Below are 26,052 nucleotides of genomic sequence, written 5' to 3' on the forward strand. Positions count from 1 at the left end.
TAATCACCATATATTACATCATTAGTTTTTGATGTAGTGTTCCACGATTCATTGTTTGTTCATAACACCCAGTGCTCCATGCAGAATGTGCCCTCTTTAATACCCATCACCAGGCTAACCCATCCCCCTACCCTTCTCCCCTCCAGAACCCTCAGTTTGTTTTCCAGAGTCCATCATCTCTCATGGTTCGTCTCCCCCTCTGACTTACTCCCCTTCTGAATAAATAAAATCTTAAAAAAAAAAAAAAGAGGTAGAACTTAGGGCACCTGGGTGGCTCAGTCAGTTAAGCATCTGCCTTCGGCTCAGGTCATGATCCCAGGGTCCTGGGATTGAGCTCCGATCGGGCTCCCTGCTCAGCGGGGTCTACCTCTCCCACTGCTCCTCCCTTCCCCTCATGCTCTCTCTCTCTTTCAGATAAATAAATAAAATCTTTTAAAAAAAAGAGGTAGAACTTAATTTATCTCCCCTTGAGAGTGACTTGCCATAGTGAACAGAAAAAGAAGTAACAGTGTGTGATTTTAGAGACTAGGCCATAAAAGGCACTGTGGCTTCTTCCTTTCTCTCTCTTTCCATCACTCATCCTGGGAAAAGCCAGGCGCCATGTTGTGAGGACACTCTTGCCATCCTATGGAGAAGCCCATATGGTGAGGAAGTGAGGTTGCCTGCCAATAGCCATGTGAGTGAGCCATCTTGGGAAAAAAAACTCCAGCCCCAGTCAAATCTTCTGATGACACCACATCCCCGCATACAGCTGCACTGACTGGAAGAGGACAAGACACCTCTCCCACAAGTGCCCTGGTGGACTTCTCCATATGTCTCATTGGTCCAGCCACATCACATACTCCTGCCTAAACCAAGCACCGCCAAGGGGAATGGGATCACCTTGAGTGATCTGTGTGTCTAATGTTGTCTTAGCATCTGCTCCCCAGGGGCTCAAATTGCCACATATCCCTCTAGGATGGGGACCAGTCTCTTTCCCTATATGTGGACTGCTGTTCACCCAGACAAAAGCAAGGAGAGGGGCACGGAAGGATGGCTGCCAGGTAGATAGCCTGCAGGGCTCACACAATGTCGCGTGAGCATGAATCCCAGCTCCACCTGGACGGCCCAGGAGACCAGGAAAGTTATTAGCCTCTCCGGTCCTGGCCTCCTCGCCTGTAAAAACATGCTAGGATCAAGGGCAACGTGAAGGAGCACGTGCAAAGTGCCTCTCATGGGATACTACAGCTCCCATTGGAGTGATTCCTAGTTTAAGGCACTTTTCGTGATTTGTTTAATCCTCACGATTACCCTTTGGGGTGGTGATATCTGTAGCCCCTTTTTGCCAAAACTGAAGCTCAGAGAGATGAGTGAGTAAGTGGCTGGACAGCCATGGAGTACAGCCCATCTGACTCCGAGGCTAGTATGTAATGCTCAGGGGGGCTTTGGGCCATGCTGTCTGCTGTAGGAGCTTGACAAAGGCTGTTGTGGTGTGGACAGGGCCATTACAAGGGCAGTTCAGCATGATGGCTGCTAATGTTTACTGAGCATTAGCTATGTGCCCGTGTCTTTAAACAAATCATCTCATTTAAACATCCCAGCCATCAGCTGAGGGAGGATTTTTGCAGCCCATTTTACAGGCCAGGAACTAGATGCTCCGCGAGGAAGGGATGAAGCTGGGATTGTAGCCAGGCAGTCTGACCTCAGAGGCCACACACAGCCACTCCCAAAAATGGGGGTGGGGGGGCTGATTGGAATCCCAGCTCTACCTCTGAGCTCTGTGACCTGGGGCAAGTTACTTAATATCCCTGGGCCTCAGTTTCTCCAACTTCTAAACTGGAGATAAAGAACACCTATCTCTACAGGTTTCTTTCTTTTCTTTCTTTCTTTCTTTCTTTCTTTCTTTCTTTCTTTCTTTCTTTCTTTCTTTCTTTCTTTCTTTCTTTCTTTCTTTCTTTCTTTCCTTCTTTCCTTCTTTCCTTCTTTCTTTCTTTCTTCTGGGTGAGATTTAAATGAGAGAGTATCTTTAAAGCTAGGACAGAGCCTGTTGCACTAGTAGGCTCTTAATTAATCATCACAGGATTCCAGGTGTTGTTGACATTTATCTCTGATTTTTGTCTTTACGGAAATCGTAAATCTGGTTCTGATTATCACCTCACGCACAGAGTCTACCCAAGGACTCACAGTCTTATTCTTTTTATCTATTCTCTAAAATATGATCCAATTTACAAAACTTTGACTTACAACTCCTTTAGAAGCCCAGCTGGTGCATGAAATGATGTGCTCCGCAGCACACTGCACCACAAAGCCCAAGGCCCCCAGGGACCTGGCAAGAAATGGGATCTCCCGTTCTTTTGCACAATGAAGGATCCTTTTGTAAAACGAGTAACACTGGATCATGTATCTGTTGGGACAGTCCGGATTTTCCTGTTTAAAGCAAAGCCCCAGCCTCACATGCCCACAGGGGAGCCCAGCCATACCTCCAACTCTTCCAGAAGCCCTCCGAGGTGCAGGGCTGCGGCCATTGCCCCCCTTACTCATGTATACACTTATGCCCCCCATAAAATGGGCACAAGTGACTGTGTTCTACAGTATCCTCCGCCTTACAGGATAAATGACCCCGGGCATGTGAACGTACTTTCATGAGGCGAACCTTTGTAGAAGGTGAATGGGTTTAGTCATTCACGACCCTCACCAGAGCTTGTTGAGCAAGTCCTTGGACCCCAAAGAAATAGGATACATGAGCACTGCCCTTCAAGAGGGTTCGTTTCCAGTGGGGAAGACATTTTATTACACAGAACAGTCTTTCTTAAGTTTTGGTTAAACCCATACCTTCTCTATGTGCGCTCAACTATTTCGTGTTCTGATATTATTTGAAATTTCAAAATAAATGAAACACGGCCACTAAGAATGCTATAAAAGAGTGAAAACTCCAAGAGAAATGAAAGTATATGTTCATATAAAAGCTTGTACCTGAATGTTCATAGCTGCATTATTCATGACAGGCGAAAGGTGGAAACCACCCCCCCATACATCCATCAATGGATGAATGGATAAATAAAATGTGGTGTAGCCACAAAAGAGAATATTATTTGGTCATAAAAAGGAATGCAGTACCAATTCATGCTACCACATGGATCCACCTTGAGAACATTATGCTAAGTGAAAGAAGTCAGTCCCAAAAGATTGTGGATTGCACGATACCATTCACAAAAGTCCAGAATAGGGAACTCTATATAGACAGAAAGTAGACTACTGGTTGCTTAGGAACAGAGGGAGGGAAGGGTTAGAGAGAATTAAGAAAATAATAAGAAAACTTTGACTGTCACTCCTCCCCCGAGACTCTTGCCCCCAGGGACAACCACTGAGTAGAAATGCCCATCCCCAAACCTGTGAGTGTGGTGGGAGGTAAATAGAGAAGAGGGTGGGCTGAAGGTATGGAGGAGGGCCTTAGAGAAGAGATGGAAATTAAAGAAAATGTAGCATTTTCACCAGAGAGGGAGAAAGCAGGGGGCGGACGACCAGGACTCACCCCAGGAAGGATCTGGGCTTGGGAATCAACAGGGCATGTTTGAGGATGCTGAAGAGATGCTTTCAGCTGGCTGGAGCAGCAGGTTAATTTAAGGAGATAACAGTAGAGGGGGTCAGAACGCTGGATAGGGTGGAAGCCTGAGGGGTATGGGGGGGCCACAATTTCTTCTTGAACAAGAGTTCTGGGAGCTCTCGGAGGCTTTTGAGCAAGGGTCTGACATGATCTCATGACTTAAGATGCCTCGAGGCTGTCCTTACGCCCTGAAGGCTTTGCTTATTGGCGCACACACGCACATGCATGCAAGTGCACACGCAGACACGCACGCAGCAGCCGCGGGAGTCCCAGGGCTCAAACCCGCAAGCGTTTTCGGAGGAAGCAACCAGGGGCCTAACCAGGGTGGGCGTCCTGGGGGATCCATGTCCAAGACACCCTGTCTTCAGAATTAGGCAAAAAGATTATTAAACAACTCCATCCGGAACCCCAGCACAAATAAATTCCACCCCCTCCCCAGAAGCTGGCCCAGGGTCAGGTGGTGTGGGGGGGTGTGTAGGGCCGTGGGGAGGGTTGAGGAAAGGCCCGACTGGGAGGAGGCCTGGGTCTGGGCCGCGACCTCCAGCTCCAGCCCCGCTGCTCCGGAGGAGATTGGGCAAGTGGAAGGGGTAGGGGAAGAGCAGGACAAATGAATGGAGGCCCGCGGCCGGGGGGGGGGGGGGCAGGGCGCGGGGTGACCCTGGGGCGCTTGCTGGGGACACTCAGGTGGGCCAGGTGAGCATCCGCCCCCCGCAGGGCAGGGGTGGATGCCCAGCTGAGCGCAGGCCTCCCACAGCAGCCCACAGTGAGGCTGCTTGAAGAACCTGTTAATCTGTGTGCATCCCGAGGGGGAGCCCCTAGGCTCCATCTCTAATCAGGTCGCTACTCTCATTTAGAGGGTTTAATGTACCATCCTTCAGAGTGGGAAGCGCGGTGTCAACCCATCAGCTGCTCAGAGGAGCTACTTTTCTGCCTCCTTCTGCTTCTGCCCGCTGGTGTCACCTGGACCCTAGACCACGGCCCCAGGCGGCCACAGCTCTCTCCCTCTCCCTCTCTCCTTGGAGGTGTTCCCCCCTCCCCCACTTGCAGTGCCAGAGCCATCATCCTAAGGCACAAATCTGCCCCTACCGCAGCCCTTCCTGTTTCCAGGCCGGCTCCAGTCCAAAGCCGGGGCGTACTTTGACCTTGCCCCAGCCTGCGCTCCTGGCTTTATCTCCTGCCTTGTCTTTTCTTTCTACCCACCAAGTAGCCAGCAGACAGCATGTAGCCTGCGCGCTTTGTGCAGTTTCTCAACCTCGGCACCAGTGACATTTGGGGCCGGATACTTCTTTGTGGTGGGGGGCTGTCCTGTGCATTGCATGATGCTGAATGGCATCACTGGCCTCTACCCACTAATGCCAACGGCACCCCCACTCCCGGGTGTGACAACCAGATATGTCTCCAGACATTGCCAACTGCCCTCTGGGGGCCCAGTCAGCCCGGAATGAGAGCCACTGCTCTGGGGGAGTGGACAGAAGAGTCAAGGCCACCTGCTCTCAAGCCAGATAGACCTGGATCCACTCCTTTGCCCTCTGAGCTGCACAGTACTGGGCAAGTCACTTTAAATGAAGATAAAATGGTACTTGTCTTAGAGGATTGGGCGATGGTGAAATGAGCTGATCCATGAAAAGTAGCTGCATGGCCAGCGCGTAATAAGTGTTGGCTGGTGTTAGCAAGCCCTGTGTGTTCCAGATTCCTGGCTGTGCCTTCTTCCTTCTCCTGTTGGTCAGCAGACTTGTATTTGTTCTTCAAGATTCGGCTTACACATCAGTTCCTCTCTCGATCTCTCCCGAATCCTGGCCACTTCTCCCCTGCCACAGACTTCCCACGTTGTACTGAAGGCGTATGTTTCAGGATGCGTCTCCCACACGTGCCTGTGAGCCTTTAGGAGCAGAGGTCACCTGCATTCACGCTCGGCCCCTGTTTGGGGAGGAAAGGCAGGAGAGGGTATGTGCCCATTCGGGACATGCTCTCTTCTCATCTGCAGAGACTGCAAGCCCATGTGTCTGGCCCAGGTTGGGTGCCAGGGGCTGTAGATACCACATAGAAGGTGGGAAGCTCGTTAGCTCAGAGAACATCATCCAAATGCTTGCCCTCATTAGTTCAAGGCAGTGATGATGCAGTTAAAGTGCCCTGTCCTCTGGCTTCAAACTCAATCTCTATGGCCAGCCGTTGACTCCGAGTCTCAGTTTTTCCATCTGTATAATGGCGATGATCCAGCTGGCCTCCTGGGGTTACTTTGAGGATGGAGGTGGTGTGGTGAGAGCAGTTTGCCCATGATAAAGAGAAGTACAGGACCACAGGCGTGCAAACCTAGTGGGGGAAAAGAATCTGGAGAGCTCATTTCTTTACTATCAAAGACCAGCCAGCGGTGGTGGTGGTGGATGGGATTGTGTCTTCACATCAGGGAGAGTTTTCTCTCCTTTGTTTCTGGTCTTAATCTGGGAGATGGATGGGATACACCGCTTATTTTTTTTGTTGAGATGTACAGAAAGGTCTCTGTGTTCACGAAGGAGAGAAGCAAAAGAAAGCCACTTAAGTCCCAGAAGCTGATATCTAGCTTGGAATCCAGGAAGAATTAATTGATAACAAGGGTCATTAATCCCCAGAGCGGGATGCCACCAGCACAGATAATAGAATTTCAATTACTAGAGGGTTTCTTGTCTATTAAAGCCCTCCTGTTTCTACAAGGCAGTGTTTAACTACCACAGCCCCCAGGACACCTTCCCTGCCACCTCACTGCATGCATTTCTCTCCTCCTTTGACCTCTAGAAACACTCACTGCCTGTGCCCTGTCTTGTCGTGTGTGTGTGTGTGTGTGTGTGTGTGTGTGTGAGAGAGAGAGAGAGAGAGTCCCACATAGATCACAGAATCCTTGAGAGTAGCAAGGTGTGTCCTATACTTTGCTCTAGCTTTCTCTACTAAAATGCCTTTGTAAGATATTCCTTCAGTATTATTCCTGTTATTGAAGAAAAAAGTTTCAAAGTTGCACAGATAACACATGTTCATTGTAGAAAAATGAGAAAAATCCTGACAAGCCACAGAAACAAAACAAAAAAATCATCCATCACCCTCTAGATCCAGAAAGACCCAGTGCTAACATCTTCCCCTGGTTCTTCTTTGTTTTTCAAATTCAGCCGAGGATTACATGAATGCATGCAAAGTATTCAAAAAGAGGTGGAATATAAAAGAAAAAGTGCCCCTTTGGCTTCTCCCCCAGTCCTTCCCCACAGAGGTAACGGATGTTAACTGTTCAGTGGGAACCTGTCCAACCTCTATCCAGGCATGTGTAGACACCCGTGTATGTACAGATTGATACGTAGTATTTTTTTTAAATAGACAGGATCGTGCAATGTGTATGTTTCTTTGACTTGCTTTTATTCACCTACCAGCATGTCTTAGAGTGCTTTCTGCACCAGCTCATTTAGATCTTCCTTTTCTCTTTGACAACTGGATAACATTCCATTGCATCAACACGCTGCAATTTTTAGACCCACTCCCCTACTGCTGGGCATTTAGGTTGTTTCCAGTTTATCACTAATATAAAGTGTACATCGTCGTCCACTTGTGCAGGAACTTTTGTGGGCAAGACTCACACACATGAAGTGATAGATTCACTTGATTTTAAATTTTGATTCGCACTGTCGAATCCCTCTCCAAAAAGGCTGTGCCAAATTAAAGTTCTTACCGGGTATGAGAAATGTGATCCCCCCTGCCCCTGACAACACTGGAAGTGATCAGTCCTTAATAATTTTTTTGTCAATTTCATGGATGAACATGGTGCCTCTTCTTCTGCCTTTCTCTGATTACGGTGAAGGTGGGCACCTTTTCATATGTTTATTGACCATCAGCCTTCTTTCTATACGTATGCAGATTTATACACTTTTGAAATGTATTGCCCTGCCTTGTTGTCATCTGCCTTTTCTTCTTCACACAGTGCATAAGGGACATCTCTCCATGTCAGCACACACACTTTTGCATCATTCTTGATAGCTAGGTCATGTGTCAGTACCATACATTTCAATCAGGCCCTCATTGTTGGGCATTCAAGTAGGTCCCCATCCTGTGCTGTTTTGTCTAAAACTGCGGTGGTGAGTATCATTATAACTGAGTGAAGCATTGAACACTCTCTTATTTCCCTGGGATGGATTACTAAGAGAGGAATTGCTGGTCAAGGGACATACATATTTTAAGGCTGTTGCTGCTTATTTCCTTTTCTTCCCTCCTGTGGTCTGACTCAGTGGATCTCCGCCCCCCCCCCCCCCGCCCCCGAGTGGGACATAGACAATACCATATATGCCCTACTATATGTGCAGGAGTAATTTAACTCCATCCGTTTTTGCCTTCCATGCTTACTTGAGGACCTAACACCACCGCCCCCTCCTTTAAATTTAACACCACTGGCCTCCTGAATAGCTCTGCAGAGGTCACAGAGGTCTTCCCAGCACAGAGTCTTTCTCATGCCCAGGCTTCTTCTGGGAGGCCCGTGGTGATAACTGCCATTTTTGAACACTTCCTGTGGTGTCGGGCCAGCTCACTGCATCTTCACATTCACACTATGAGGCAGGTGCTGTTAACTGCCCCATTTCCCAGAGGAGACACTGAGGCTCACACAGGTTCAATAACTTGCCCTACATTACAAAGCCAGCAAATGGCAGAACCCATTTGACCCCCAGTTCTATTGCTTTTCAATAGAAAGTGTACACCAGCAATTCAAGGGAATGTCTGAAACCAGCTCTTGTTTATTGATTGACATTTCTGCCTTTGTGATTTCAAATCAAGAGGTGAAAAGTAAAAAGGGTCTCCTTGCTCCGTGTGTCTTCCGCGGGGCAGAGGTCAACATATCATAAGCTCTGGGCAAAGTAGAGGCATCAATCTTTGCTGGCGGGGAAGCAGCTATGTCCAAGGCAAAGCGCTAAGCCAATGTGACTCTTAAAGTACCATCCAAACCCAAGATTTTGAGTATTGTTGGAGTAATTTCCACTGTAGAGTTGGGTCAACTGTTTACGCTAGTAGGGCTGCCACTTAAGCATCTGGGAATGATGCTTCTGTTGTAACTTGAAAGCATGAATATTTTTCTCTCGTTGAGGAAACCGCCCCTTGCCCTCTTCCCTCACCCTTCTGAAAGGCTCTTGACTCTAATAAGAGTGAAGCCCTTTGAGCTCCTTGGAGGAAGGTGTGCCTACAAAGCCAAGGGTGTGATTAGATCAGCCAGGATCTTCCTGTTCCAACCAAAGGAACCAATTAGATGATCTAATGGGAACCTTTTTTTGTCATCCAGAAATTATATGATGCTGTGGAGCTGCCCACTATTATGTACCCTTGATGATAATAATAATGTCTCCTTCCAGGGTCACGTAATAACAAAATGTAATAAACTCTCTTGACAGGCTCGGTGTTAATGGCCCTGCACCCATTTTGCTGCTGGATAGAGTGAGGCAAAGAAAAACCAGGGGCCTGGCTCACCTTCCCTCAGCAGGAGGACTTGCTCAGTGAGGTCATTGAAAGCAGGAATATTATTTCCTATGCTATCAGTCTGAAATTCCAGCTAGAGCAGAACTTCCCCCAAAGTTCTTTGAAGGGGTGGGGGGAGGAGGAAAGTGGTGTTTTGAAGAACATTAGTGTCACAAGAAACTGTGTTAAGTTTGAGAAACGCTTTATTTCTAGTCCTTCATTGGATTTTAAGCACATTAGCATATTAAAGGCTCTGAGAAGTCCTGCAGGCTTTTAAATTGTGATTAACCAGATATTTTCAAAACTGATTTGACCACAGAATCTGCTTTTATGTAATAGCTCTTAGCATTTCCTGGATGCCCTTCTGGTAATTCTGTGTTTGTGGTATTTAAACGACCTCTGCTGTCCCAAAACCTTTTGTAGAGAGGCCCTTCCGTCAGGAGTAAGGAAGCAGAAGCTACCACTGGAGAACGGGCTTGGTGATCAGGATAGCAAGAGAGCTTCTGAGGAATCTTTTCCCCTCTTTACCAAATGAACCTGAAGGCCCCCACACCATAAGGATGCCCTAGCAACCCTTGTCAGGTCAGACCAGTTTCATCATTGGAATATGCCAGAATTTTCTAACCATTTTCAAACTGGGGCAGAATTGTTAGCTGGTGCTGAAGTTGGTGGGAGTGTGACCTTGGGGAGAGTGTGGGGTTGAACTAAGAAGGGTCCTCAGGAGGAAATGAAGGTGGAGCCAGGGAAACGAGGAGTGGTGTTAGGTTGTGAGGAGCCCCTGACGTGTGCCTTGAGATCATGCCAGGAGGCCATTACTGACTTGAAAGGAGTTAATGTCACCTACATCAACGCAACATGGCGCATGGTTGTCTGGTGTCTGTGGGCCTCTATGCCTCCTTCCACAATCATCTAAGACAGCTCACTGGGTTCTGAAAAACACAGTCAAGTGACATTAACTGGAAGGAAGTGGATGGGGGAAGGCAGGACAAACAAATAGAGACAAAAAGCAGATACAGGAATAAAGCTGGTACAATCATGGTGACCATAGTGTCCTGGGCATTTGCTGTCTCAGATCCAGCCACCTGTGGGCTGACACAGTATTGGGTGCTTGTTTGCCTAGGCTGGCTATGATGTATCCAGCACCTACTATGTGTTGGTTCCTGTGCTAAACACATTTTATATTTTTTCCAACTAGGGGACTAAATACATTGTATATTTTCTTCTATAAGGAAGGCTTTTCGTCTCCACTATAGAGATGAGGAAACCAAGAGACCCAAAGGCTGAGAAATTGGTCCAAGCATGCACAGCCAGCATGGTTTGAACTGGGGGCTTTCTGATGCCAAAGGCTGTTTTCTTAATCCTTGATCCTTTTTTTTCCCCTTTGCTTCTTTGTGCTCAACACAGTTTGGGAGATGCAACATACTCTTGTCTATAGCAATAGTTTGTTTTCATTGCTATATTGTAGTCCATCATATGACCACATAGCAGTCTCTCCCTTCTACTGTTGATGAACATTTGAGTTATTTGCAGATTCTGGCCACCATGACAGTGATGCATCATTATATGTGTTTATGAGTGCACATGGGTAAGAGTTCCTCTAGAACAGAACCTTGGAGTGGACTTGCTGGGTCATAGATTGTGTCTGTCTTCAACTTTTCTAGATAAGTGGTTGAACCTCTAGCTCTTGTCCCTCCAGATCCTCACCAGCACTTTGTGTTCTTCCCTAATTTCTATTCACCATGACCATCTGCCATCTCCATCCTTCACCAAACTGTTTGTGGATTTCCAAAAGCAAGTGAAGAAGTTCAGCATGTACAGCAGACCCTGTATTTACGGAATCAGAACACACAGCAGACCCCGTATTTACAGAATCAGCAGACCCCGTATTTACAGAATCAGAATCACTAAAGGAGCAACCCAAGAATCTATGTTTTTCACAACCTACCTTAGGATTCCAGATAACTAGCCCTGTCTGAGGACCACTGATCTAGAGCCTCAACACATTTTTTAAAGTCCTGGGGTCCTTTCTTCAAACTCAATCTTATGTAGGATGCAATATATAAAATAGATAGAATTGGAGCAGGAAGTGGGAGTAGAGGGCTGACTCTTCACCACATCCCTTCCTCTTCCTCCTACAGCACAGCTAGACTACATTTCCCAGCCTGCTTTGCAGGTAGGTGTAGCCAGGTGACTGAGCTCCCTCCAATGAGTGTGGGTGGAAGCGATGGAGGAGGGGGCATTTCCAGGCCTGGCTCATAAAGCCCTGCCCCATCTGTAGGCTAAATGCAGAGGATGCTGAGGCTAAGAGGTAAAACTGGGGTCCCCAGATGATTGTGTGGAAGGCTGCCAGACAATCAGCAACACCCCTTTGGGATTTCACATTGTGAGAAATAAATGCCTACGGTGTGAAGTCGTAGATATTTGGGGGTCGGTTTGTTACAGCCACTGGCATTGCCTTCGCCCGTCCCGCTGGTCCTCTGTGAAGCCCGTGTGCAGGACAGCAGATGCAGATGAAAGGGTACGCCACATGCAGTCACAAACCCTGGGCTTTGAATCTCCACTCCCTCGTAAGAGGAGGGAGAGAGGACCCCACTTCCCTCTGCTTCTGTGTGGATTTAATGAGATAATATATTTGGAAAGCACTCTGGGTGCAGTGAAAGGCATTTCAGATGTGAGTTATATTTAGTTATTGGTACTGTGTTTCTGCATGTGTTTCTTTCACTGCCTCGGCAGCCAAGCCTCTCTCCAGTGGCTACTCCACAGAAACTGGAGAAGCATTAATGCAGTAAATCTCAAAACTCAGCCCCTCGCTCCCTTCTCCAGGCAGGCCTGGGTTGCAGTCCCCAGAGCAGCTGACCCTGAGCATAATGCAAATATTGCGCTCCATCAGGCTATTTTAAGACAGGCAAGGAATAAGACTCCCGCTCTCCCCATAAGAAATGTACATCATTTTCTGTTCTTTAATTTCCTTTTGATTAAAAAAAATCAGCCTATCTGAAAAATATCTGCTATTTCTTCTCTAGGCTGAGAGAGATGGGGGCGGGTACCAAATATGCTTTCTGGACCTTCAGAGTCACAGGGACCATTTAGGACTTTTTGCTGTGAGAGTTGTGTGGATTTTTTAGTGCATGATGAGGGTATAGGAATCTGATTTTAATAGGCTAGGACTTAGAATTATCTTGGTTCTCCAGACTGGAGAAAGAGGCAAGGTTCAGTTCTTCTAAAATGTGTGATGGAGGTCATAGCCTCCAAATTAGCCAGTCTCCATCTGATGGCCAAAGGAGAGAGAAGAGGGAACAGTCTCTGTTTTTCTCCTGGCCTCCAAACCTTGACCCGGGCCCCTTTACCTTCTCTCACTTACCTCCTTTCGTGCAGTCCACCTCCCGTATATTCATACACCCATTCATAGATCAGCACCTAGTAGGGCGGACAGTTCCCATTCCTGCAGGCACATCTGGAGCCCCTACTGTGTGCTGGGCACCGTGCTTAGCCCAGAACACACATTTCCGTGGATCACATCCTGTTTTCAGCGCTTAGCCACAGCAGGCTTTCTCATTGGAATCTAGTCCGCCATCCCTGCTCCCCTCTGTCAGACCAAAGCAGTGAATGACTGGTCTCCAGAGTCAGTATTCCAAATTAGCTACTTCTCTCAGGGACCAAAAAAATATGTATTACTTTCCTAGGGCTACCATAACAAATTGCCACAAGTTGGGCAGCTGAGAACAACAGAAATGTATTCTCTTGTCGTTTTGGAGGACAGAAATCCAAAATCAAGGTGTCAGTAGGATGGGTTCCTTCTGGAGGCTCTGAGGGAGGGTCTGTTTCCTGCCTCTCTCCCAGCCTCTGGTGGCCCTCAGCCATCCCTGGTGTTCCTTGGCTTGTAATTACATCAATCCCATCTGCCCCTGTGGTCACATCACCTTCCTCTCTTTCTGTTTCTGCATCTGCTCCCCTTCTTATAAGAATACCAGTCATTGGACTTAGGACCCACCCTAAAGGCAGGGGAATTTCATCTTGAGATCCTTAACCAATTACATCTGCAAAGATGCTATTTCCGAAGAAGGTCCCTTTCTGAGTTTCCAGGTGGACATGATTTGGGGGCACTATTAAACCTACTACAGTCTGCCCTCTGCCTCCCTCTTCACATCCATCCCACATACAAAACACATTCACCCATCTCAACATCTGGAACTGGAGAAACGGACACTGGAAAGTGGGGGTGATTATAAAACCCCCCACTATGTGTCATTTGGACAATAAAATAGGGCATTAGCAAGCTTAGCACAGAGCCTGGCTGACAAAGAAAGAAACGCAATGCCGAAGGGTAGTAGAAGTATTTGTAATTACTATGATGATGTACAACTGGACAGATTTTCCCAAAACACGGCTTTTTTTTTTTTAAAGATTTTATTTATTTATTTGACAGAGAGGGAGACAGTGAGAGAGGGAACACAAGCAGGGGGAGTGGGAGAGGGAGAAACAGGCTTCCCGCGGAGCAGGGAGCCCAATGCGGGGCTCGATCCCAGGACCCTGAGATCATGACCTGAGCCGAAGGCAGACGCCTAACGACTGAGCCACCCAGGCGCCCTCACTGCTTTTTTTTTTTTAAATCACTTTCTTCATTAAAAGCCAACAAGGATTTTCCATCACCTGCAGAACAAAGCCTGAGCTTGTTCAGTTCATGCAACCAGTCCTCCATCAAAATTTCCTCTCTCTCTCTCTCTCACCTCTTGCCCTCAAGACTAAACTGGCACCTGAATTCTCCCAGCTTTTTCTGTGTCCTGTCTCCTCGCTCCTATCAAAACTGTCCCATGTCCGCTTGCGGTACCCCCTGGAGCAGTACTTCCTGCGCTTAGGGAAATCTGCCTCCATTGGGCTCACAGCACCCATACAGGTGCTCATTTGGGTCCACTGACTCTGACGTGTGGTTCTTTTTTCCGTGTATTCGTTTATCTGCTCCACTGCAGATCATAGCTTCTTGAAGGCATAGCTTCTTGTGTTTCTTCATGAGGGACTTTGTGCCACAGAGGAAAGCCCATGGGCTCTGGTCTAATAGCTCTGCCCCTTAGGACACCTCAATTTCTGAATCTATAAAACGGGGATAACTCTATCTCCTTGTTCGGGCTCTTGGGGTATTAAGCAAATCAACTCAGGTAAAGTGCCCGGTATCAGTAAGCGGTCGATAAGTTTCCCTTCTACAGCGGAGTGCTGCGTACTGCAGCTGGTACATAATGAGTACTGGGGGCTTTGTAAGTGTTTGTGGGTGAAGGTCAGCACTGGAGAGGAACAGACACATTCTGGCATAAATTAGGGCATACATTTTTAGCCGAAACAACAATACTGTGTATCGGGCCCGGTGCTAAAGCTTTCCATGTATCCTTATCTACTCCTCTTGCTAAGGAAGGTGTGTCACCGACCATACCCAGTAAAGGTCCTGCCATGTTCTGGGGGTGAATCAAGGCTGCCCTGGGGAAAATCATCCGGGCTAGGATTAAATGGGGATGTCTCCTTCCCCCAACTTTATAACCTTCCCTCCATCCTGCAAGGTCATCTGCCACCCCCTCCCACCAAAGATCCTTCCTGCCCCCATCCAAGTGCGCCCTAGGGAAGCTCACTCGGACCTTGTCATCCAGGTCTCTCAGGGGCCAGGGGTCTGACCCAGAGTGATGGGGGAAATGTATGGGAATGTGGGACGCAGGGAGAGCTCTGAGAGAAATGGATGGCCACTATTCCCACGTTGACCTGAATGCTCGTGAAGCAGATGCGATGCCTAAGAACCTCCCCAAACTTACCGTCTGGGGCGTGGGGCAGGAAAGCTGAGACACGTGATCAAATCATGCAGAAATGGAGTAACAATTCCTTCTCTCCCTCTGGGGCTCTATAATTGCACAGAGTGCTTTTCGGTGGAGGGCAAGGGAAGTACGCTGTTCTGGCCAAATGTGGTGCTTGCCAGCCTCTGAGTTCCGAATTTGGAATGTGGGCGGGACTGCTTTTTAAAACAGTCCCAACCACCCGCCTGGACGGTGCCTGGCAGAGTCCTTCCTGGGAAACACGCATTTTCACAGCAGCCTGAAGGAGACACCCCACGCTGCCTTTGAGCCCATCAAGGTCAACTGTGGGAAGTTCAGGCCAAGGTAGGCCAGGGGGAGGGCAGCAGGAGGGACAACTGGGAGCAAGCGGTGCCTTTGCACCCTTCAGATGGCCACCTATGAGTCAACCTGAGCCCAGCCCTGCCCACACTGGGACCTGCTCTGATTCTCAGCATTACATTTGTGGCCGGTGGTGTTTGCACACCTCGCACGAACTGCCCCAAGCGGCAGACCTTCTACTGTGCATGCAAAGGAAAATTACCGCCGTGGATTAGAACAGCTCCCCTTTCCTGGGCTGCTCCGAGGATATGATTTAGTAAATGTTTCAACCTGCTCTTCCAAAGACATAGAAAATGCCGAAGGTAGAGTTGATCCTTTATTGCAGCATAATCTGGTTAGAGGGTTGTGGTTAAGAGTTCAGTCTCTGGAGAAACATAAATCTGAGTTCGAATCCTCTCTCTCCTCACAGAGCTGCCACTAGCCCACACAAGGCCACTGTGGGAATTGGGAAAGGATGCCTGTCCTCTGGAAGGACCCTGCTGGGTCCAGCCTCCACATGCCCCCTATTTGACTTCGACAAAGTCATTTATCCTCTGTGAACCTCAGTCTCTCCATCTGTGAAATGGGGATATAATAACAGAACCCACCTTATTGGCTGGTTGTGGGGATAAAATGACCTCATATATGCCAGGCACACAGTGAGCACTTAATAAATGTTAGTGATAATTCTATTACTCTAATCCTCATATCCTGCCCGCCCGTGGGGTGGCCAGGCATTCAGTGCGCCTAAGACAGGAATGTCCTGGGACTCAGGACATTCAGTGTGAAAACTGGGAAGGTCCCAGGCAAAGGGGACGAGTTGATCACCTTACTGCTGGCACTGTGCCCGAGGAGGATTGCAGAGGCCATCCTGGCTCAGGGTATATTCTGAGGTCTGTGTGCCAGCACCCAAGGGCTCGGTTGTTGGGCAAAGACTCCATTTTCTGTTTTGGCTTTCAACCCCGGAGGTGGGTGTCTGGACTGAGGGGCCTGGGAGGGGTCTTGGGTATGTGTGAACACTCCACCTTGGGGAAAGGGGTGTGCTCTTCAAGAGCAGGGACTGGGTCTGTTTTGCTAAGTCCATCTCTCATCGTACCTTCGCTATACTATGTCCCAGCGCACGGGCTCGTGTGTGTTCCCTTAGCACCTGCTCTGCGCTCCTCCTCCCTCAGTTGCCTCACCTGCGAAAGGGAGCTAATAAAATCTGGCTTAGAGAAGAGTTGCACAGTTTGAGATCTAACAAATGTCAAGTCCTGGCATAGCTCCTGATTGATGCTTGTCCACATCAGCTGAGCGCTTGCCTTGTGCCCGGCCAGTGGCCTCCATTCTGTACGCACTGTCCCATTGAGTCCTGACAACAAGCTCGGGTGGTGGGCAGCATTATTATTGCTAGTTCATGGATGCAGAGGGGAGAGAGGAACTCCCCCCGTTGAGAAACTCTTAAGGAATCCAGTGGAAGCATTTGTCTCCGTACTGCCCCACGCAGACTGGATTTACCCACATTTCTCTTTGGGTGCAGCCTTGTCAGAGAGAGATGGCAAATACACCATCTTTTTTGAAGTCCGGTGACACAACTCAGTGGCTCGGTGTAAACTCTGGCATTTCCAATTAAGTGTTGCCTTTATTCAGCAGGGCGATCATGTCAGTCAAGCCATGTCTGTATGTGGATCTGTTCAAAAGACATCTTCTGACCCAGGGTGGCCCCAATGTGGGTGGAAAGGCTTGCCTCATTGGTGTCCTTAGATGGGTCCCCACCCCTGGGTGCAGCATCACCAGCCTGGCCAGGCTCCTTGAGGTCCCCACTTTGATCCCTACAACAACCCTGTGACTCTGTGATTCTCACCCCCTTTTGACACATGACAAGGCTAAAGCTCAGGGAGGTGAAGTCAGTAGCCAGGACATAGCAGAGTGGCAGAGTCAAGATTAGAACCCAGATCTCTTGCCTCCAGAGCCCATGATTGTGACCCCTTCCCTGGACTGCCTTCATCTGCACACTGTGAAGGCCTTGGACCAAGTCAGGGGCATTTTGAGGGGCTTGAGGGAATGTCTTCATTTTTAATAGATTGCTTTATTTTTTAGAACAATTTCAGATTTGCAGAAAGATTATGAAGATACAGCAAGTTCCCATATCCCCCACACCCGGTTTCCCCTTAATGAACACTTTATATGAGTATGATACATTTGTCACAATGAGTGACCCAATATTGATACATTATTATTAACTAAAACCCATACTTTATTATTCAGACTTCCTTAGTGTTTCCCCTGATGCCCTTTTGTTGGATCCGAGGATCCCATCCAGGACATCACATTGTATGTCTCCTCAGCCTTCTCTGCCCTGTGGCGGTTCCTCAGACTGTCCCTGATTTTGATGACCTTGGTGGTTCAAGGAGTACCATTCATGTGTCTTGTAGAATGCCCTCCTATTGGAATGTGTCTGATGTTTTTCTCATGATTAGCCTGGGGTCATAGGTATAGGGAGGAAGACCACAGGGGTCAAGTGTCGTTCTTAGCGCATCACATCAAGGGTGTATGCTCTCAACTTGATCTACTCTGTTGGCATTGACCTTCATTACCTGGCTGAGGTCGTATCAGTCAGGTTTCTCCATTGTAAAGGGACTGTTTTTTTTTCTGGGGGTTATCTTTTTATCACTTACAATTAAAGTTCCTTCTAGCTAGGAAATCTTTCTTTGTTTTCACCATATGAAATCCTACATGGAATCACAGCTGACCAAGAGCTACAGCCAGGGCCGGCTGTGTGGGCAGGGGACAGATGTGCTCACCCGGGGCCTGCACTTGGGGTTCATGCTCTGCTGTCACCTTCTTAAAATTCTTAATAATTTCATCTTTGGATTTGTTTCCTAAGTGGAGGTTGATAGGACAACGCAACATGCACAGGGGCGTGGGGCCTCAGTCGTGGGATCTTGCTCCTTCTACCCCTCCATCTCCCCGGGATGGATTCTCTGCCTGCTCCCCCACCGTCCCAGTGACTGTTGCCACCCCTCTGTCCCTGGCAGGGTCCTGCAGGTGGCGTAAAGAGAGTTAGGGTTGCTGTGCATGTCCTGAGCATCTCAGGGTGGAGACCCGGTAGGGGCCATCGCCATCCTAGACTGACAGCACCATGATGCCTTCAAGTGCGCAGCTGGCAGGGGCTGAGCCTCTTGCCCACTTTCAGTCCAGGTGCCAGGTGCTCTCCAGCACAGAGGTTGCAGTATCCTTGGGGTAACCTGTCTACCATGGATCAGGGGAACGGGACTCTGAGAGAGAAAGGTGTCTGGTTCAATTTCCCTGCCCCTCCCCAGGGTGCTGATGTCCGTCCTGTGGCTGACAGCCAGTGGGCCAGGTGTGCATGCAAGCCCAGTCACGGCAGGGCCCTGGGCATCTGTGAGGGTCTGCACATCCCCCCCAAGTATCCTGATGCCTGCAAGAGCACAACACTCAGTAGCCAATAAAAACATTATGACATGTCCAGGAAGAGAGACTGCAGAAGAAAGGAAAAAGCTTTTTACATTTTAGTACTTGTGTTTTGTTTTTTTTTTAAGATTTTATTTAATTATTCGACGTGAGAGAGGGAACACAGGCAGGGGGAGTGGGAGAGGGAGAAGCAGGCTTCCCGCGGAGCAGGGAGCCCGATGTGGGGCTCTATCCCAGGACCCTGGGATCATGACCTGAGCCGAAGGCAGACACTTAATGACTGAGCCACCCAGGTGCCCCAGTACTTTTTTTTTTTTAAGATTTTATTTATTTATTTATCTATTTATTTATTTATTTATTTAGACAAAGCACACATGTGAATGAGGTGGGGGGGGCAGGGCAGAGGAAAAGGGAGACAAAGATTTTCAAGGAGACTCCGTGCTGAGCACAGAGGCTGACGCAGGGCTTGATCTCACAACCCTGAGATCATGACCTGAGCCAAAACCAAGAGTCGGACACTTCACCGACGGAGCCACCCCCTTATTGTAGTACTTTTAACAGCCCTGTTTCTCTCTTTTGAACAAGGGCCCATATTTTCATTTTGCACCAGGCACCGCAAATTTGAAAGCCAATCCTGCGCTCCCCTCCTGTGTCCCCACCCATGCTGTGCCCCGGGTCTCTCTGAGAAACCTCACATCTCCGTGGGAGAGAGCGGGAAAACCCTCAGAGAGGCATCCTGGCAGGCCCAGCTGGCTCTGACCGAAGGCCATCTATGGAGCCGGGTGGCCCAGCATTTGTAGGCCAGTCCACTTCGATATCGTCAGCCCGGGAAATGCTGGGGAAACTGAGGCACAGGGAGGCAGAATGACTTACCAGACTCTGCACACAGCTTGAAAGCCAGGGTTGGACCAGCTGGGGAATACTCGGGACCGCTTGAGATAGTGGAGAGAATGCTGTGCTAGGCGTCTGATGGAGCTGGGGTCAAGGCTCAACTAGGCCAAGTCAGCTAGGCCAAGTCATGCTCTTCCCTTCCTGCACCTTGATGTGCTCTTCTGCTTAATGGGAGTGAAACACGAGGTCCCTAGGACTCAGCTTAATCCAGGCGCCGGACTTGGGACCTGTGCGATGGAACGCCCCACCTGCATAACCAAGATGTCCTCGCCACACACGAGGATTTGCCCATTTCACCTTCACGCTTGGGTATGTTTCAATGTGTTAGGGGACACAAACACCCAGAGGGCCCAACCCACGTCTGTTGAAGTCCCTCTGGGTCCTGGGCTGAGTAGACTGGGGCTTAATAAGAGCCTTGAACAGGGAAGGAGGGGATGGTGTTGCTGCCTCACCTGGAGCGCGAGCTCCTCTGTTTCAACTCCATGAACTGTGAAGGCGACAAAGCCCTTTCTGTATTTTGCGAGAGATACAGTTTGCAAATGATCTCATTACCCCCCAAGCCATGAGCAGAGTTATGTCGGGCCTTTCTAACAAGTGGCAGTAAAACATTTTATAGGCCCCTCTGCCCCCCTCTTCCCCCACTGTGTAATTTGCTCTGTTTGGGGTTGGACTTGGTGTTTTCCCTCTTTCCCTTCTCTTTCTCCTTGCACTTTCTCTCATGTTAATTATATTAGTTGCCATGGAAACAGTGATGTCATTGGCACGGGAGTGCTCAATGACATCCAAAAGCACAGTTTATAGCATGGCTTGAAATTTATTCCATGGCTCGTAGCCTTGAGGGGGGTTATACGGCGATTATATCGTGGGCACCGTCTGGGCATGAGGGTGGGAGGTGGTGGGGAAGTGGCTGGCTATGGGGTGCTTCCCACAACCCCAGATATTGGGGGACCGTGACATTTGGACACTGAGGAGGATACCTTGGGTACTGTGAAGAACTGTCTATTGGCTTTTATCAACACTCACTGCCTAACAGCACCACGCCCCACATTTGTCCCCATTTTAGGATTTCAGAACCCCGCATGGAGCGGTCTTAAAAGTGCCTCACACAAGGGGTGTGTGTGTGTGTGTGTGTGTGTGTGTGTGTGTGCGCGCGCGCGTGTGCACGTGTGCGCTCCTACATGTGCTTGATGTTCGTATGAAAATGCGATCTGCAGCATGCAGTGCACGTTAGTTCACACACAGGGCTCGCATACACATGCACACACTTATTTGCCCATCTGTACTTCATTCTAGAAGGTGCAGTGGCATCCACATGAGTGAGTTTTGTGCCAGGGTTCCCATCCTCCACAGCTCACTTTTTAACGAGTTGCCTTTGACTGAGCTCCAGGGGCGGGGTGGGGAGCAGGGCCGTGCGCAGAGACAATGGGGGGGGTGTAATGGAAGTCAGAGCGCCCCGCGCATCTCCTCGCAGGGAGATGCGCAGGTGTGGACCTGGTGAGCTCGCCCCCGCGTTGCGTCTTCCGTTGTTCTGTGGGAGGCCTCCGTGTCTTGATCTGACACCAAGCAGACCGACCCCAAGGGGAGAGCCACTCAGCAGCCCCCTCTTCCTCCCTGGGGACCCGTGGATGTGTTTTCAGTTCCTGTGCTAAGTATCACCTTGAGTTTGCCGGGGGAGCGTGGCAAACAGCGCGCAGAGCTACGGGGTACCTCCAGGTGTTCCTCGTCAATTCTGGAGCTCTGGTGTCTGTGATCAGAAGGAGGAAGGGCTCTCCAACAAGGCCCACTTGGAAGAGCAGGGTAGGAGGCACCGCGGGGCGGAGGGCACCGGTTTGGGAGTCTGGGGCATGACCGAAAGGGACAGAAAGCTCACTCCAAACAGCGTCAGTGAAATAGGCAAATTATTGGCTTCAGAAGTGGAGTTCAAGGTGGAAACTTAAGGCATCATCTGCCCTAGGGTTTCATATGGTGACATCCGGTTCTCTCGCTGCACCTCTCAGCCCTGCCTGTCTCTGTTTCAATTCCCCTCCGGGTGCAGTCAAGACCCCAGGGAGCCCCGGGTTCACCTTCGAGTTCGCTTTGTTCCAAAAACTGTCATTGGACCCAATCCAAGTCCTGGCCCATCCACGAGCCAATTACTGTGGTCGGGGTGTGGCTCCCTCCAATTGGCCAGGCCTGGGCCACGTGGCCACCCCCGGAGCCAGTAAGAGGAGAGTGGCTGACCAGTGGACCAGGACCAGGAGAGGGGGCTGGAGCTGGACAGGTAGGACCGAGGACGGTGCAGGACTGGTCCCTGTGCCTCTTTCTGCCCCCGTCGTAGGCATCCCTCCCATAATACTTGCCCTGCGCCCATCAGAACCTTCAGTGGTCACTAGGCCTCAACCCGGTCTGCCACCGGGATGCAGAGATGAAGTCAGCCATCGCCCTGCCCCAGCCCACCCCCGAGCCTCCAGCCCCTAGCCCCCAGCTACCCCTGAAAAAAAGACAGGAGCCTCCACTGGAGGAGCCCAAGGGAGTACCAGTCAGATTGGAACCAGGTCCTGGGGGATGAGGAGGAGGGTGCCAAGCAGAGAAAGGGGGCGAGGTCAATGCAGGAAGAGACAAAGGCCAGTGCAAAAGCCAACGCATGGAAGGGCACAGCTTGGGGAAACTGAGCCCCACATGCATTAGTAATAACAGCAGTCACATGGCTCTGGGCTAAGGGGTGCTGCTTTATCACCATCAGCTTCACCACAGCCCTGTGACACAGGTGCTGGGAAATTAGTCCCTGGCACTTAGAAAGTCCCATGTAGATGTTTGCTGTGATGATAATAGTAATAGGGAGCCATGGATGATTTCAGCAAGGGAGAAAATGAGAGTGAGGAATTTGGGTTAAAGGAAGAAAAGCAGAGATGGTTTAGAGCCCCAGTGGTTCTCTACCAGAGGTGATTTACCCCCGGGGGGACATTTGACAATGTCTGGAGACATTTTTGGGTGTCACAATTTGGGAGGAGAGGGGCTACCAGCGTCTAGTGGGCAGAGGCCAGGGATAGTGTTCAATATCCTGCAATGCACAGGACAGTTCCCACCACAAAGAACTATCCAGCCCAATGTCAATAGGTCTGAGGTGGAAAAATCTGGGTTCAGGTTAAATATGGGGGCTGATGCAGAACACAATATGGGTTGTCGGGAGGAGGAGGCTGTGGATAGGATGGGGGCCCTGGGCTAACCCAAGCCTGGAAGAACCTCCCCCCTCCCCCTGCCCTATTCAGCCTCCACCAAATGGGCATCCTCCCCTCCTGATCTGCTATGTGGCGGGGGTTCGGGGGGGGGGCATGGCACAGAAGGGGCTGGCTGGGAGAGGTGTATGTCACCCAGAGGTCTGCAGGCCCTGGCAGACGGTGTGCCACAGTGCTGCCCTCTCCGGCTGCATGTCCAGCTCCCGAATCATAGACCCAGCATGTTCCTTGAGTGGGTGCCCTGCATCGATGTGCCACTTGCCCCTCTGGGAGCCCCAAGCCTGGAAATGTGGATGCTTTGCCACTCAACTTGCAGATCACAAAGCCCAGTCCTCCGAGTCAGAAATGTTGATTTGTTTCAGTAACATGAGCACAGGGGAAGGAAGAGAGGAAAGTGAGCAAGAGAGACAGTGAATCAAAAACCGTGAAGCCGACTGAGACAGAGACTGGGAGAGACAGACACTCTCAGCAGGAGAAGAACCGCCGAGAAAGAACAACACAGAGAGGCTGAGACTACGACACTGAGACCAAGATGGAAGGAGACAAATGGAGAGCAGCCGAGAAACACGGGGAAAACCAGACTGAAAGAGAGCCAGATGCATCGAGATTAGCAAAAAGAAAAATAAGGATCAAGGAAGAGCAAAAGAAGATTGAGTAGAAGACAAGGTGGAGAGAGTGAGCAAGAGAAATACTTTACTTCCTCCCAAACCCCATGGTCCAGAGCCCAGAAACTCTCCAAGGCTTTGCCGTGTTTTAGCCACGAAACCGGGAAATTGGGGGCCGTTCTCTCGCTGCAGGTCCGGGACGAGCAAGCCTTGTTCGCATTATTGCTGGCAACCCCGAACTGGACATCAGCCAACAGGAAATTCCTGGGAGAAATCTTTCCACTCCGAGTCTTTTAAAACTTTTTATTTATTTATTTTAATTTTCCTTTTTTTTTCAAGGATGAGCAAAAACAAGTAAGAGGGAGAAGGGGAAGACAGGAAAAAAAGAAAAAGAAATGATTCACCTGGTATAAGAAAAACTTATCTGGCAGCAGCCCCGGCCAGGCCAGGGGAAGCTCAGGACCCATTGTGTCCGCCACGTTCATTCTTCCTCTGGAAGGATTTATGACCTCACACTCCCATGACATCACAATGCGTTGCCATGGCCCCCGCTTTATTATCGTAAACAAAGAGCTGTTCCTTGGAACACTGGCTGTCTGAGCAGGAGTGGGAGAAAGAAGGCTCTGTGTCATGTGTTTTCTTGGGAAGGCAGCTTGTTCGGAAGTCTGAAAAGCTGCAAAAATAGTTGTACGCACAGTTCCCTCCATGCAGCCTCTGGACGAGGTTAGGACGGGGACGGGGGATGAAGTCAGCTCCCCGCTGGAGGACCCTCTGGCTCGGTGTGTTCTCACTGCCAAAGAGCAGCTTCCCTGGGCGGCCCTCACTGCTCCAAGAAGGGTTCTCATTCATGCCCAAAAATACGCTGAACGCCTACTACGTGCTAGGCGCTGACAGAGCTGGTTTATAGATGGGTGAAGCACACAGGTGGGGACCCTGCCTCTCACAGAACCTGCAAATAAAGCAACAGGAATGTGTAAAATTGTAATTTGGATTACGGGTGCGGCAGGCGGCAGACAGGAAATGAGGATGAGAAGAATGGGGGGAGGACGCTGCTTAGATGAGCAATCCAGGAGGGCCTCTCTGAGGAGGTGATGTTTGCGACAAGACCTGACGGAACAGAAGGGGTCAGCAGTAAAGAGTGAGAGCAGGTGACAGGAACTGAGCAAGGACAGTCGCACCAGGCTGTGACTGTTGAGATTTAAGTTCCCGCCAGGGGTCCCTTCCCACATGTTTTATAGTTTTGTGTTTTTTGTTTTGTTTTGTTTTGTTTGCTGACTTCTTTCTTTTTTCTGACAACTGACTTCATTAGGAGGGCTTGTAAAGAGGAGTCATTTTTGCTGAATCCCGAGTTAGTAAGACTTCTGGACCCTGCCACCGCAATGCCAGCAAACCCCCATTTCCAGCTTGCAGGGAACTCTGCACAACTGTCAGTCCAGCACTCGGTGAAAGCAAATTAGCCAGGAGCAGAAACACCTGTAGGACCCAAGCCCGCTCTCGCTGGCTGAGTCAGTTGTGCAGGAAGCAGGTGATGCTCTTAAGCCACCAAAAGGAGAGTAGGGAGGGCACAGGAAGGGAGGGAGGGGAGCCTGTGGGCACTGCCGGCCGGCCAGGAGGCCAGATGGACAGGCGGGTAAGCCATCCCCACCCCTCTCAGGAGATGGACCTTGAAGGAACCGGGACCCTGGAGATAGAACAGAATGAGATCCTCCAAATCATCAGCCCAATGATGGGGACATGGACACAGAGGTAGCACAGGAAGTTAGGTGCAGAGTTCTGCCCCTCAGTTGCTGTGTGACCGTGGGGAGCTCATTTCACATCTCTGAGCCCCCAGCCCCAGTGTAAAATGAGCAGAATGCACAGAAGCCCCGAGCACAGCTGCAAGATAGTGACTCTTTCCTACTCCTGCTTTCCCAAGGACACATTGATGAAACCCGGCCAGGCACTGTGCTTCCGACTTCTCATACATTTAGCTCATTTAGTACTCAGAGAAGCCCTAACTAGTGGTCGTGGCTGTCCCCATTTTGCAGATAAGGAAACTGAGGCCCCAGGTTGAGAGGTTGAGTCATGGGCCCAAGGCCCCAGGGCCAGATCCCAACCCTGACCTGCCTGACTTCAAACAAAGCCCATGTTCTCGGCCGCTGAAGCTTGGCCTGTAGGGTGCACAGCTGCAGGGGGTGTGTGTGGGGGGGGGTGGGACGTGGCAATGGGGACAGGGAGGGCTGACACCGTGCTGACCCTCGGACACAGAGCTAGGAGGGTGTGAAGTCCGCAGAGCTGTGAGAGCCAGCTTGCAGGCCAGCAAGAGGGCTGGTGTACCAGCGACCCGAAGGACAGCCAGGAGGGGAGGACATGGCCCAGAGGAGAAGACCCTCTCTCTATGCTGAGCGACGCTGCCAGATGCAGGAGCCTGATTTGCACGTAGGACACGCACTTTAGGCTTCTCCAGAGCAGAGTAAGCAAGGCTCAATTCACACGCTACTAACTCAGCTGGGTCCGGCTACCAACAGGAAAAGCATCAGTGTGGGATATCGGGGGAGAAGGGTGGACCAAGGGACTGTGCATCAGGCACCCCGGATTTGAGAGAAGTGTCACATTTAATGGATGTCTAGCCCTGGGCTAAGCATGTTACTGACCTTGCTTTGTCTACTGCTCCCATCTTGTGATAGTGTATCCCATTTTATAGATGTAGGAACTGAGGCCCAGAAAGATTTTGGTCCTGGCTGTGTGCCCCTATGTAGAAATATAATGTTTCTGGGCCTTGTTTT

The sequence above is a fragment of the Callorhinus ursinus genome, unplaced genomic scaffold (genome assembly GCF_003265705.2).
Source record: "Callorhinus ursinus isolate GAN/ISIS: 27379988/994484 unplaced genomic scaffold, GSC_fseal_2.0 scaffold41, whole genome shotgun sequence".
In the NCBI taxonomy this organism is placed as follows: domain Eukaryota; kingdom Metazoa; phylum Chordata; class Mammalia; order Carnivora; family Otariidae; genus Callorhinus; species Callorhinus ursinus.